Raw genomic sequence first — 14,991 nt, forward strand, 5'->3', positions numbered from 1 at the left:
CCCAGCTGTTGTAAATGTGAGTCTGGACTCGAGAGTGAGATCTGATGTGGAGTTAGAGATATCTTGATAGATAGAGATGAGTTTCCTCTGCAGGTCACTGTTTCCCCAACTTCTCTTTACTGTGAGTATTGTCAAGGTCTCAGCCCCAGGAATTCTTACTTCTCATGCTATTACAACACTCCCTGGAAATCTCATCCTTGCTTACAGCTTCTACCACCACATGCAAATTGATTAAAAATAATGCAAAACTTCCCAATCTAGTGTCCTATTTTTTCTGACATTTCTTCCAACTATATCCTAAACATTTCCTTCTAGATGTCCTTATTGGTGTCTCACACTTGAGAATTTCAGATTTAAACTCATTATTTTTTCTCAAATACCCACCCTCAATAACAAATACGTAAACTTTTTATTTCCTCTGCCTTAAGTAACACTACCACCACTCATCATTCAGGTGACCGTTCAGCGATGAAGCCCTGTCTCCCTGTACTCGTTTCCTATTGCTGCTGTCACATATCACCACAAATGTATTAGCTTAAACAGTACAAATTTATTATGTACAGTTCGGAGGTCAGAAGTCTGACACGTTTCTAACCGGGCTAATATAAGGAGTCAGCAGGGCTGTGTTCCTTTCTGGAGGCTCTGGGGAAATCTGTTTCTTTGCCAGCTGGAGGCCACCCACAGTCCTTGGTTCATGGCCTTTCTTCCACCTTCAAAGTCTTCCACATCAAGCCGAGTCCTTTTCAGACTGCCGTCTCTTTCTTCGGATTTCCTCTCCTACTTTTAAGTATACACTTGTGATTAATTGGGCTCACCCAGATAATTCAGAGTAACCATGCTATTTTAAGGTCAGCTGATCATCTTCCTTAATTCCATCTACATCCTTAACTTTTCTTTGTCATGTGACACAACATATTCACAGGTTCTGGAGTTTAGGACTTGGACATCTCTGAGGGGCCATAATTCTTCTTCACACACTCTCCTCTATTCCATATCCCATGAACCCATAACCCCTTCAACATACCTTATCCTGCTTTATTTTTCTTCATTGCATTTATTATTATCTAATATATGATTATAGATTTACTTATTTTCTGCTTCCTGCACTGGAATGCAAGCATCACAAGGCAAAGACTTCATCTTCTCTGTGGCTGCATCTAGAGCCATGCCAGAGACATAGCAGGTGTTCAAGAAATATCCTTTGAATACATGAATGAAAGAAAATCTGGTTTCTCACTGAAGACTGTCAGTTTGACCTAGATGGCGTGTTTCCATATCCATTCCCTTTTATTCATACTCACTGTCCTTTGTATTATTTCACTTTTTTCCCCTCAAGAATTTTCACTATTTTAGTAAATTAATAGATAGTGTACTTCAGTTTCTATCCTGTTTCTAAACCACAAATCTGTTCATGTAAACCTTCTACTTAAAACCCTTCAATGGCTCTTTGGCAAAGTTTATGAGATTATGTGTAATGCACCTCTGCCCACCATTTCCTCATGTTCTTCTTTACACTACATAGTCCATGTTCCAGAGATTCTGGAATATTTGTTCATGTTTCGTATCTTACCTTCTTTGACTATCTAAAGAAATATCCCTTCTCCACATTGAGTTCATCTTTTTCCATAATTTCAATGGAAATCTCTACAAAAAGTTAATTACTTCCTCCTTTGAGGCCATCATTATCAGGTATAACAGGAAGCGTGGCTCAGACAGTGAACATATATGAGATATTTTGGACATTTCTTAATTCTAAAAGAAAGATTTAGATTCTGTTGATAGAATTCAGATTATTGTGTTATTACTCATATTGTGACTTTATTTATTTTTTGAGATGGAGTCTCACTCCGTTGCCCAGGCTGGAGTGCAGTGGTGTGATCTCGGTTCACCACAATCTCTGCTTCCTGGGGTTCAAGTGATTCTCCTGCCTCAGCCTCCTAGTAGTTGGGATTATAGGTGTGCGCCACAACGCCTGGCTAATTTTTTTTGAATTTTTAGTAGAGACAGAGTTTCACCATGTTAGCCAGGCTGGTCTCAAACTCCTGACTTCAAATGGTCCACCCGCCTCAGCCTCCCAAAGTGCTGGGATTACAGGTATCAGCCACCATGCCTGGAAATATTGTGACTTTTTAAATCATTCCTTTTCTCTCCCCAACTCCCATAGACATACACAGCCTACTCGGGTCTTTCGAGTTTGTGAGGCTCATTGAATTTCAGATTATGCTGTTGATATTTAATATTCATCATTTTATTGTACTAGGCATTATATATATTACAAGTAAATATATTTTTATAAATTATATATGTCTTTATTTTTTTTGTACTCTGTGGGCTCTTATGTCAGTTTTTCTGGGCTCAAATGTTAACTCTTACTTAGCCAGCTACATAACCTTGAGTGAGTTACTTAAGCTCTCTCAGTCTCATCTTTTTCATCTGGAAAATGGAGATAATAAGAGTCTCATTTTATAAATTTATTGGTAAATAACACATGTAGCATGCTTAATCAGTGCTAGGCACATGTGCCTAATATGTGTTAGTCTTTATTACTATTCTAGAAGGTGAATTTTCTGAGGGAAAATACTATTTGTAATTCACCTCTGTATCCTTATAATCAGGCACAATTTTGATACATAGCAGACAATCAATACATATTTGTTGAGCAATGAATATATATTAACTATTCTCAGAGTGTCAGAACATAGTTAATGTATGGGACACCAATCCAGAAATAAGCCTTATGGTGAAAAGATTTTAAAAATTATGATACTACTTTCCTTCTTTCTTTTCCCCCTCATTCTGTGAATTAGAATTTTGACTTAAATAGAACGCATCAATATATAATTAGATGGTGTTATCTAATGTGAAATTTAATAAAAACTAATTTGTTGGAATTATTTGTTCAGTAAATAAATATTTATCAAGGGACTAGTACATGTAGGGCATTCTTGTAGGTACTAGAGTCGCAATGTTGCATTCTTTGTAACTGGAATCAGACACAATTTTCTACATATTTCTAAGCAGAGTAAATGACAGGGTCTGCTAAGGCCTGGAATCTGCTCTGTTTTCTCCTCATTAAGCCTCCAGGGACAAACTTTGACCAGAGTGAAAGGGGAACAAGCTAAGTGTGCTGTTCTCTGTCAAGTCCCATATTGTTTGTACCAGGATGACCTTGACTTTGTGGGAGGCATCATCCAGACTCCCCTGCTCAGCTTTCTGAGCATGGGTTGCTGCAGGACTGGGTGTCTTCCCTCTCCCTGTTTCTTCTGGTTCTTAGCTCTATTAGCCTTCCTTTTCTTTCCCAACAGAAAATCTCTTTAACAGACATGGTCCAAAGTGACTGTGGTAATTTTCCTGATTTTCAGACTTTTAAACAAGGTTGGCTCTTGAAGTACTACTTCAGAATAGAGTGCAGCACTTGGCTGGCTAGTCTTCTTATTGCAAGCCATTTCCTTATCTTTGGCATATAATCGACATTAGTAAGTAAAAGCTGGCTTATATGAATCCTGGTTCATCTTTAATTACTGACTCCTCAGATCCCTAGGACTGAATATCTGACCATATGCCCATTCTAGAATTGTATAATATTCTTCGGTTGTGCAGTTGCAATCTACCCAAGCCTTAGAGTAGAAAATCTGATTATATTCTCCATCTACTTTCTCTGTCAAGAATAGTTTACCCTATTATAATCTTCTAATCAGCACCCTCTATGGGAAATAATCCCTCTAATATTTGAATATGGCTATGTAATCTGAGAAACGTCATATAGTGAAACTTACATTGTTGAACAGTCCTTTCCCTGATTAGCAACATTAATCAGCAACTCAGCCACCCATCCCTACTTATTTCTGTCTCAGTTTCTTCATATGTAGAAGGAGAGTGATATTAGTACCTAGCGCTTAGGCTTGCTGCATGGATAAAATGAATTAATAACGTGTTGTGCTTAGCATGCTTCCAGAACTTTGTAAGTGCTCAATAAATGATAGTTATTATGGTTCTTATTAGTATGATTACATAGTTCCCAAGGGACAAAAAGATATTAGTTGTAAGTGTTCCTAATATATTCTTTTATATAATTGGGATATTGTAGATTCATTTAAAAAAACTTTTGATTTGAGAACAATTTTAGATTTACAGAAAAGTTGCAAAGACAGTATGGAGCATTCCCATATACCCCACACCCAGTTTCTCCCACTGTTAACACCGGACATTACTATGGTACCTTTGTCACCACTAAGAAACCAACATTGATACACTACTATTCACTCCATACTTTATTGGAATTCACTGGTTTTTCTCTCATGTCTCCAACCTGGTCTCCCATGCATGATACTATGTTGAGCTCAGTCATTATGTCTTCTTAGGTCCCCCCTGGCTGTGACAATTTCTGAGATTTTCCTCATTTTTGTTGACAGTTTTGAGGAGTGCTGGTTGGGTATTTTGTAGAATTCTCTTTGTTTTGAATTTGTCATGATATTTTTTCATGGCTAGACTGGAGTTACATGTTTTTGAGAAGACAGTGGAAGCAAAGTGCCCTTCTCATCACAGCTTATGATTAATACAGTACATACTATTAATCTGACTTATGTTGATATTAACCTTGATCATCTGGCTGAGGTAATATTTATCATGTTTCTTCATGGTAAAGTTAATTTTACTTTGTTTTAAAAGAAATTTGTCGTAGATCTCTGGGAGATGTGCAAAACTGAAAACATCTCACATGTCAAATGTAAGAATACCAAAGGCTTACTTTAATAGAGAAGCAGAATCCTACATCTCATTTGGAATATATTCCTTGAATCCTATCAGAACCAACTATTGTGATGAAAAGATAGAAAGCACATCACCTCACTACTGCTTCCAACATGATTTTGCCCCCTTCTTTACACAGTTGGCTGGAAAGCTAGACAGGTATGAAATTGGTGGTAGGAATTAAAGGAGAACATATTGCTTAGGAGATTTAAATAATGGCAAGTGGGTCAGGAAGAAAATTGTGTGGTAGATGTCAGTGAAGGAGGAATGACTCAGGTATGAGGCTTCTTACTGAAGAAATGGGGTGCTATGAATAAGGAGGGCTTAAAGGACAGGATTATGGGTTAAGACTGAATGAAATGAGGAAACAAACTATGTATGAAATGGGGAAAGAACATCCTAGGTGCAGGCATAGCAAGTGTAAAGGCCTAGAGGCTTTGCTGATGTGTTCTAAGAATGGTAAAAATACATTCTAATTGCCAGTGATTTCTAGATGCTTCTAGGAACTTGCTCTGCTTATGAACTCTGCAGAAAATTTAGCCTGGTTCTGAACTGTGTGAAGTCATGGATGTGTTTTTGGACCAAAATATTGTCATACTGTCTTAACTTTGAACAGGCTAAACTCATTTTTTCTTTCTTGAAATTTTTCCTGAATGAGTCTTTGGAAATACTAAGAAAAAATTAATACAGCAAGGATTTGACTTCATTGCTTACTCCTGGAAATTCTCTAACTCCCCAGGAATATCTGTGGAGATTTTCCTCTAAAATATATTGCTCTCTAAAATGTTTCATTAACTCTCGGCAGTGGGTTAAATCTTGCCATCAGCCTGTCCAGGGAAGCCAGAGAAGCTTTTGTTAAGCTTGTTTATTTGTAGCAGGTGTTTGAATTTGACATTTGATTTGACTTAACCATATTTTGGGAGACTGCAAATTAAGAAAGCATCTGAAATATGCAGAATCTGTTATGCAGAAACGTACTTACAGATATATGGGTGGAATTAAAGGAAAAAGCTTTCAATAACACTCTTCTTTTTACTTGAGGGTTGAAAAGGCTTGATACTTTTCTAATGATCCACAGCCAGCTGATTTCAGTTCAGGAGGCTGAAAGGGATATAATAAGAAACGTGTTTTTGTAAAATTTTTAGTCTGTCTGAAACAAGTCTGAGCAGGAAATGTTTGTGAGAAACCTGTTCTCTCAGAGTCTTCCCTCCTGGTTTCTCATTTCAGGAGGCTTCTTCCACACCCAAATGAATATCTGAAAAGTTAGTGATTTTTTCATCCATATTAAGACTATTAATGGAAAATAGGCAGGTGGGTCCAAGTTTTCAATACAGCCTAGTGACATAGCATTTCTTCTTTGCTCCTGATCAGTTCAACATGTTTTTGTCATTCTTGAAAGCTGACTTTGATATTCAAAACTTAGGAATACTGTAAGCATTTCATGCCCCTTTCTCCATTGCAGACCCTGTTCACTGGCACTCCTCCCTAAGCTGTGAAAGCAGAACCACATCTGTCTTGTTCTCTGCTATGTATCTCCCTCAGAGAAATGCCTGCCACATGGAATGTGTCCAGTGAAAATGTATTAAATATGTGAATGACTAGTACATAACAACTGTCTGTGGCATCTATTTTGGAGAACTCAAAACCCATACCAGGCTCTAGGAACTCTTTGCCCAGAATTCACCATCTCATGTCTCCAGCATTTATGCAATTTTCATCCTAGGAATAACTCAAATTAATTACTCTTGATAACTCTTAAGATAAGGAGGTAGATACTTTTATAAAAATTATTTTTTAGATAAATCCATTAAAAGAATGTCACATGATGTGTTTGCAATTAGATTATTACTTTACTACTAATTTTATGTTCATAAGAATTATATTGCCAATAAGACTGGTAATAGTAATAACAATAAATAATCTTTAGTCCTTAAAATTTAAAACCATATACTATATTAGAACCAACTAAATATTAAGTACTATAATAGATGCTATGTTTGAATACAGAAGATTCTAAAGAAATAGATGTTTAATTCTAAGTCATTTAATAATAATATTTACTGAACACCTATCATGTGCCAAACACTGAACTAAATCTATACGTTAAATAATTTAGTCCTCATAAAAGGTCTATGAGCTAGTTACTACTGGTTTCTACATTTTACAAATGGGGAAGTTAAGGTTTGGGAAGATTAAGTAAATTGTCCATTTTCAAGCTAATAGAAAATGATGAAAGTAGAAGTTGAACTTGCTTTTTTGATATCACAGCCTACTCTTTTTCCTTGGACATTTAACTTCATTGTTTGTTCTTCAAGTTTATATTCTAGCTGAGGATTCAGAACATACACATGAAATAGTACTTGCCAAACAATACATAAATGACCATATTAACTATAATACAGATTTCCAAAACCCAAGAAGGTATGCCCAACTGAAGAGGTAATTCATATTGGAAGCATTTCCTCAAGAAAGTAAGTTTGAATCCATATGGGAAACTGGGAAATAATTTTTGTGTATGTGAATATAAGAGATAGACTGCAACTAATTAGGTTAAAAGATAAGCCTTTACTTTTCAAATTTATAATTCTAGGCTCCTGGTTAGATAATAGTAACAACAATAACAAAAATAATACCACTTTATATCTGTATAACATGTAAGGGTTTAAGCAAACGCAATTTGATTTTATTTGTAGATTAATGATCCTTCGTATGCTATGATCCTCTTTAATATTAGAAAAAAGCAACTAGAACAACCTTCATGGTAAAGCTTGGAAAAGCACAGTAGTTGAGAATCTTAACATTCAATATATGCTGAAGTAATGAAAACCATCCACAGTCTTGCCATGAATTCCTTTTAAATTGCTTATGAAATTGTGAGAGTCAGCCTACAAATTCTTCCCTTCTCTACTCCACTCTATCCCATCCCACCCAGTTCCCAGCACAGTGCTGCTGTTTTTGAAAAGAAAGAAAAAAGTCTCCACATTATTGGTGTGGTTTCTATGATCATGGGCAGAACTGCTCAGAATATTCACCAACTGGATCCATCCTATGGGAGTATATATTATCTGACTCAATTCAAGTCTGGTCTTTGCCAGTAGGAATCCCTTGTGTTAATTTCTATTTCTATTATTGTCAAAGATGACACTTCCACTTCTCTATTTTATTTTTGCGTCTTTCATATTTACAAATTCAAATTTCATATTTCCTTTAGAGGAAGTACATGTGTTTGTAATAAGGAAAGTCTTCAATTCATGAAGACTCCTTTTGTCTACTTTCCCCTTTTCAGAAAAGCATGTTATATTAACTAAAGAGATAATTGGAGAAAAAAAAAGTTAGAATATTATAGAAAAGAATAAAATGATGAAACATATATTTCATTTTATTTCTTTTTTGAGACAGAGTGAGACCTTGTCTCATATATATATGACAAGGTATATATATGTGTATATATATATATATATATATGTGTATATATATATATATATATATGTGTATATATATGAGACAAGGTCTCACTCTGTCACCCAGGCTGGAGTGCAATCATGTGATTATAGCTCACTGCAGCCTTGAACTCCTAGGCTCAAGTGATCTTCTTGCCTCAGCCTCCCGAGTATATGGGACTACAAGTGTGCACCACCATGCCTGGTAATTTGTTTATTATTATTATTTGTAGAGATGAGGTCTCATTATATTTCCCAGGGTCTTTTTTTTAAGCATGCTGATAGGATATAGATAGGAATGAAAGGGGCAACAGAGATTTGCCTTTACAATGATGTAAAATGCTACCAAACCTTCAGTAATAATATTCAGGCATTAGTGGAATTGAGTGACAGTATAAACTATGTGTCATAGATTTCTGCATTAATCCACAGTAAGTCTTAGCACTTTTTTATATTTTACAATATATAGGAGAAAATAGATGTTTTTAAAGGGTATCTCCTGAATTTACAAAATTATAAAAAAATTTAAAAAGCAACTGTCTATCCACCCCTTCTATAAGACATAATGAATAAGAGCCTTGTGTGATGGCACAAAGCAAACCATCATTAGACAGGGGTGACAAGAAAGAAAAGAGTAGCTTTAATTCAGAGGGAGAAAATAGTGAATGAAAAGACCAAGTTTTATTTAAGGAATAAACTGGATTTATACCAGAAAAATTATTTGTTTTCATATGAAAATCATACCTTTGGGTTAACACCTCTCCTAGTAATCCAGATTAATTTAATATCCATTTGTAATACATTTTAGCGTCCTTCATAAATGCTAAAAATAAGTGTATTTACACATTTACTAGTGTGCGGTCCCCCATGGGAAGGAAAGGGAAATAAACAGAGAGATTAGAAGTCACTTCTGGGTCACGTTTTCCCCAATAACATTTTATTCTTGATCCTACATACCTACTGGTGTTCACAGAATAATAAAAAATAAAGACTCCAAATTCCTTTCTAATTCTAGATGCATTTTTTACCTTACGTGTGGTATATTTAAGAAACTTAAATATCAGAGCTATTCCACCTCTTAATATAATCTTTACATTTGAACCTGCATAGCAAGGTGGCCCTTTTCATTGTATTAGTGTTTAGTTATTTTAATAAATATTGAAATTGAGTAACAGAAGCAATAACAAAAAATGAATTTTGAATATATACTTATTCCCACTCAAAATTAAACTAAAATCAGTTGCATCAAGCTTTCAGTCATATTTGTGTCAAACATTTATGTTTTTCCTAAAATCAGTAAACAAAAAGTAAGGGTGCCAATGTTTCTTAACCAAAACCTTAAAATATTATCTTTATATTTGGGGAGATTTAGAACCTGAGAACAAGATTTCTATGTATTTTAAAGTGAATGAAATTAGGTAATCTAAATTCATTCATTAAAAAATATTTAATGAACGTTTTCTACGCTCCATACCTCTTTGCTAAATCCTAGAGATGTACATAATGGCGAACAAAAAAGCATCCTGCTGTCTTTTAGCTAACAGTCTAGAAGGGAAGAAAACATTAGTTCATCAACAAACGTGTGAAACTGCCAATGTGAGAAGTACTCTGAGGGGGAGGTAAGTGCTGTAAGGAGGGGATTTTAAACAGTTGAGGTGTCAGAGAAGGCTTCCTCAAGGAAGATGCCTAAATGAGATCTGCAAGTTGAATAAGCAGATAGGTGACAAGGCATGTCCCTGACAGTGAAAGCAGGAGTAGGAGAACAGTGAATTGAAACTGACAAAACTGGGACAAATGGGAAGCAGGGGCTGGGGACATAAGTAGAAAGCAGATCATACAGGTCCTTGTAGGCCACATGAAGAATTTATCTTTATTCTAAGGTAGGTGACTTAATCAAACTTCCTGCCTTGCATTTTGAAAGAAGCACTCTAGCTGCTTTGTGGTGAATTGGTTATAGCTAGTATGGGGTAGTTAGGTTAGAGGGAGGCAGTCCCAGCAGGCAATTATTAGGCAAGTCCAGGCAAGTGATACTGTGTCGGGGTTAGTGGGAATGGGTATGGAGTAAAGGGATTCAAAAGATCTATAAGAGATAGGTACATTGCCATGCCTAGATGATAGAGCGGTTATGGGCTCTCTCCCTCTTTATGTATGAATTCACATGTCATATATTACTCATATTCTCCATTGATCTTATATATATTATACACATATACTATGGATATATGTAGATAAATGTAAACATATGTGTAGGAGTGTGTGTATACATATGTATATATGTATTTCAGAGTAGTGCCTAATAAAGGCTGCTCAAATAGAGCAATACTTTGTGGTTAATTTCTCTTTTATAGCAGATCTTCATGCTTTCTCTTATTTTTCCCTACTAAGTACAGTAGTCAGGAATTTCATGTAAACAGACAATATGGGATAATTGAGTGAAAATAGGATACATTTTGTCTTTATTGAAATGATTTTGACCAGTTTAAGATAATTACAGCACACACATTATACTTTTTCACACTGAATTATGCCAAGTTTCCCAAAACCACTAATCAAAGAAGTCATTTAAATAATGACTAAATTATGATAATGTATTACAGTTAAAATGACAAGAGAGGAGAATTAAAAGTAAAGAATGCTGAATAATGCTTAATTGCCATTATCTAGGTAAAACACAAATGAAATAGGGCCAGCCTGAAGAATGATATTGGAAAAGTGACTGGGTTCTGGAATTGAGGCTTAAAGTCACTAAATTTTTTTGTTGTATTGATTTTTCCCTGTCATGATCATACCTTTCTTTCTGATGAATTTTGCAACTTTTATAATTCTGATTTGTGACATAGTTTTAAAAAAGTGTAAAGTATAATTAAAGTTTCCATGTGCTTCTCATACCAAGTTTTATTCAGCTAGCAGTTAAATAAGTGATTACCTTATAAATATAACTTTAATACCCTAGTCACTTGTATGGTTTCTGCCACTGGATGTTTTATTGAAGAATTTTTTGGGGTGAATTTATATTTCTCTTGTACATGGCTCATTGTTTATTGAATAATTGGAGGTGGGTTATATCTAGCTATAGGAGATACCAATGTTTATGCAACATGAGCACTTAGATCTTTTGCATGACATTTGGATATAAATGAAATTTCCTTTTGAAAATAATGAGCAATGGGAAATGGCATGCATTTTAAAGGATGAATTAAGTTGGCACAAAGCACTAAGATATGTTAAGATTTTATGGAATGATTTACTCAACTAGAGCTTTGGTTGACTAAGATGAACAGGTCTTGTCAGCATCCCTGGTAAGTGTTTGGGATGTTTTGCTGTGGTATGTTTTCTAAATTGTATCACTATACTTTCAAGACTGTAAATGAAGCAGTGTGCTGTTTATTACTGTATTACCTCAACCTGCTTATAGCAGAAGGAACATTTTAAAACACATTACAAGTGCTCTCTCACTCAGTCTTTCATCTTCTGTCCATTATTAAAAACGACCTATAAGAAATCACATGGCAACCTAGAGTGGTTCAGGGAAATATTGAGCTTTGACTTTAAGTCTGTCTTCCTTGTAATACAAATAGCCGTTTTCAGTTGATATGTTCTATCCTGAATGATTAATTTGGCTTGAAATGTCTTTCTATATTACCATTAATATTTTTTGTTTGTTTCTGAAACAAATATGAAATGGAAATGTCATGGACAGGGAAATTTTAAATGGCTACTTCTATGACTCACAGCCATTTTAGCTTAGGCTTCCTGTTTGCAATGCCTTCCTGACAGCAATGTTTCTTTCTGCCTTTTGGACAATATTATTTCTGGGAAATCAAGCTAATTTCTATTTTTCATTCCCTATTGAAAGGATTACTCATATCCTCTCTCTTACTCCTCGTGTGTCCTTATCTCTGATTAAGATGATCAATAATAATAATCCATGTGACTCCTTTGAAATTGTTTTTCCTTTAATGAATGCTTATTAACTTTTTTCCCCATTTAACTCTGTATATTGATTTTTTGTTCCAATTCTACCACTTTTATTTACCTTTTCTTTTTTCCAATTCTTCTTTCACCTTGGAATATTCTTTGACTCTAAGAAGATAAATTAATTCAAGATTTTATATGTTTACAGTATTACTTATAACACAATTTATGTTATATTTTAAAAAGTTTTATAAAGTATTTACAGACTCAATCTCATTTCATTTTTTTTACTATGGTAGAGGTAATTGTCCTTATTTTCGAGTTGAAAAAGTCAAGGCTTAGAGAAATTAAGTAAGTGACTTACCCGTGGTAATATTTTTGGAAAATGACAAAGTCAGGACATAAGCTAGGCAATATTATTACTTAAAAAATATACGGCCTAATATTTAGTAAATCAGATATGTGAAGCAATGCCCTTGGCATTGGGGATAGGGTAGAGCTAATTCCACAATTGGGTATTTTGACTCAATTTGTTTCACTTTAAATACAAAACCCAGATAACATTGCTTATGCAATCAGTTTATCAGAGTTACAGGCATACTTCATTTTATTATGCTTGACCTCATTGTGCTTCATAGATATGGTGTTTTGAAGGTCCGTGGCAATCCTCCTTGAGCAAGTCTATTGGTGTCATTTTTCCGAAGTATATGCTTACTTTGTGTCTCTGTGTCACATTTCAGTAATGCTCACAATATTTAAAAGTTTTTCTCATTATCTGTTAGGGTGAGCTGTGATCAGTGACCTTTGATGTTATTCTTGCAATTGTTTTAGGGTGCCATGAACCATAGCCAAATAAGATAGTAAACTTAATCCATAAATGTTGTGTGTGTTCTGACTGCTTCACTGACCAGCCATTCCCCTATTTCTTTCCCTCTCTTTAGGCCTCTCTGTTCCCTAAGGCACAGCAATATTGATTTTAGGCCAATTAATAACCGTGCAATGATTTCTAAGTGTTCAAGTAAAAGGAAGAGTCATGCATCTTTTAATTTAGGTGGAAAGTTAGAATTGATTAAGCTTACTGAGAAAGGCATGTCCAAAGCTGAAATAGGCTGATAGCTAGGCATCTTGTGTCAAATGGTAGCCAAGTTGTGGATGCAAAGGAAAAGTTTCTAAAGGAAACGTGCTATTCTAGTGAACACCCGAATGATAAGAAAACAAAACAGATTATTGCTGATATGGAAAAAGTTTTAATTGGAGAGAAGATCAAACCAGCCACAGCATTCCCTTAAATCAAAATCTAATCCAGAGCAAGGCCCTAACTCTCTTCAATTCTGTGAAGGTGGACAGAGATGAAATGGCTGTAGAAGAAAAATTGGAAGCTAGCTGGAAGTTGGAAGAAGAAAACCTCACAAACAAAAGTGGATTTGTGAGGTTTTAAGGAAAGAAGCCATTTCTGTAACATAAATAAGATAAAGCTGCAAATGCTGATGGAGAAGTTGCAGTAAGTTATCCAGAAGATTTAGCTAGCTAAGATCATTGACGAAGATGGCTACACTAAACAACAGATTTTCAATGTAGTTAAAAAAGCCTTGAAAGATGAAAAATCTTGAAAGAAGATGCCATCTAGGACTTTCCTAGATAGATAGAAGTAGAAGTTAGTGTTTGGCTTCTAAGTTTCAAAGATTGAGCCTCTTATTAGGGGCTGATGCGGCTGGTAACTTTAAATTTAAGCTAATGCTCATTTAGCATTCTGAAAATCCTGGGGCCCTTAAAAATTAACCTAAATTTACTCTGCCAGTGGTCTATAAATAACACAACAAAGCCTGGATGACAGCACATTTATTTACAGAATGGTTCACTGAATATTTTAAGCCCACTGTTGAGAACTACTGGTCCCTTGAGATGGAGTCTACCCCTGAGGGAGATGCTATGAAAATTGTTGAAATAACAACAAAGGATTTAGCATATTACATAAACTGAGTTGACAAAGTAGCTACATGGTTTAAGGGGACAGAATCCAGTTTTGAAAGAGGCGTTACGTGGGTAAAATGCTATCAAATAGCGTCACATTCTACAGAGAAAACTCTTGTGAAAGGAAGAGTCAATCTATGCAGCAAACTTCACTGTTGTCTTACTTGAAGAAATTGCTACAGCCACCCTAGCCTTCAGCAACCACTACCCTGATCAGTCAGCAGGGGTCAGCACTGAGGCGATACCCTCCACGGGCGGAACAGTTAAGTCATTGAAGGCTAAGATGATTGTTAGCATTTTTAGCAACAAAATATTTTTAAATTAAGATATTTACATGGTTTCTTTAGACATAATGCTATTGCACATTTCATAGACTACCGTATAGTGTAAACATAACTTTTATGTGTGCAGGGAAACAAAAAAAATTATGTGACTCGCTTTATTGTGATATTTGCTTTATTGCAGCTTTCTGGAACAGAACCCACAAGATCTCTGAGACATACCCGTCCTTAATTTACCCTAATCAAGGAGCTGCCTTCTATTTGTTTTAAAAGAAAGGAACATCATATTAATATGACTACTGAACTCGTATAAATACAATATGTTCTTCAAATTTCTCTACATGGAATAAGAATAGAGCTTGCAATTGTTTTTTGTATTTAACTGATAGTGTTTATGGATAGCATTTAACTGATAGCATTTTCAGAACAGTTGGTTGAGTTGAGGGGTGCTGTGGCAACCATTATATGGAGCCAGGCTACTGATCTGTACACAGAATGGCCTCCCAGTCTTGGCCAAGCTTGCAACCTCATGGGTGGGCCAGCTAATAGAACACGCCAAGAGACCATAGTCTAGGTGCTGCTGGAGAGCTTATATATTGAGTGCTGACGTTGATAATTATTCTGTTAACTTATAT

At 35.3% G+C, this 14,991-nt stretch overlaps 1 long non-coding RNA gene across 1 annotated transcript in view; it reads right to left on the bottom strand.

Moving 5' to 3' along the window:
* Nucleotides 1–600: 600 nt before the first annotated feature.
* LOC134731625 (uncharacterized) overlaps nt 601–14,991 on the bottom strand; it is a 136,359-nt gene continuing 121,968 nt past the window's right edge. The window contains exons 3-4 of the long non-coding RNA XR_010114057.1: nt 5,732–5,850; nt 601–777 (exon numbers count right to left, since the gene is read on the bottom strand). This is a non-coding gene — a long non-coding RNA (uncharacterized lncRNA). The remainder of the gene's footprint in view (nt 778–5,731; nt 5,851–14,991) is intronic.

Source organism: Symphalangus syndactylus, chromosome 10 (assembly GCF_028878055.3).
Source record: "Symphalangus syndactylus isolate Jambi chromosome 10, NHGRI_mSymSyn1-v2.1_pri, whole genome shotgun sequence".
NCBI lineage: Eukaryota > Metazoa > Chordata > Mammalia > Primates > Hylobatidae > Symphalangus > Symphalangus syndactylus.